Here is a 788-nt window from a genome sequence, read left to right as displayed (position 1 = left end):
CCGTACTGTACCAGGGGCTTGATGACTCCGTAGCACCTCTTCCTTGACGATTTTCTTTTAAATATGCATTAAATATTAATTATGCTTGCTGGATAGCTCAGTCGGTAAGCTGCTGTATCCACGTACTTACCAGCGCTGGTTCGAATCCTCACAGTTTCTAATTTATAAAAAAAAAGGGTGCCTAAATGGCTCAATTGGTAAGCTGCTGTACTCACGCAGTTGCAAGCGCTGTAGCCAACGGCCATACCACGTTGAGTACACCGCTTCCCGTCCGATCAGCGAAGTTTAAGCAACGTTGGGTCTGGTTAGTACTTGGATGGGTGACCGCCTGGGAACACCAGATGCTGTTGGCATCCCTACGTGTCAAGTGGGGTTGGTGGAGGATCAGTGCCCCTCCCTGTAAAACAATTAACTCTAAGCCCTTGGCCACCCCGTTTGGGATACATGGCGTCTGGCAATGAATGAATGAAAATGAATCTTTATATACCAATGATAATATGTATATAATTAAAAAAAAAAAGTCAACAGAGCTTTCACATGTAACATACGATCGAATACTAATCAATCATATGCAGAAATAAAATTGATGATGATGAGGAGGAAATGGATTGGCATGAAAAATATACTAGGATACCTTCTACGCCAAGGAGAGTTTGACAGCTACAGTGACGAGTATATCTATGTGAGGGAACCGAGATATTTTATTCTCGTTAACTGATGACGATTTTATTCACCATACAATAATCTTTTCAAAATGGATAAAAAAAAAAAAACATAATCCTGTCCTC

At 41.1% G+C, this 788-nt stretch overlaps 1 non-coding gene across 1 annotated transcript; it reads left to right on the top strand.

Moving 5' to 3' along the window:
* The first annotated feature begins 233 nt into the window (after positions 1-233).
* On the top strand, positions 234-353 carry LOC145404526 (5S ribosomal RNA). Its single transcript, XR_013898184.1, has one exon. It is a non-coding gene; the product is annotated as a 5S ribosomal RNA (ribosomal RNA).
* The last annotated feature ends 435 nt before the right edge of the window (positions 354-788 follow it).

This window comes from Coenobita brevimanus, chromosome 63, assembly GCF_032717465.1.
Source record: "Coenobita brevimanus isolate Jiangsu-jjx chromosome 63, ASM3271746v2, whole genome shotgun sequence".
Classification (NCBI taxonomy): Eukaryota; Metazoa; Arthropoda; class Malacostraca; order Decapoda; family Coenobitidae; genus Coenobita; species Coenobita brevimanus.
The sequence above is the reverse complement of the archived record's forward strand: the minus strand, read 5'-3'. Positions and strand labels throughout refer to the sequence as shown.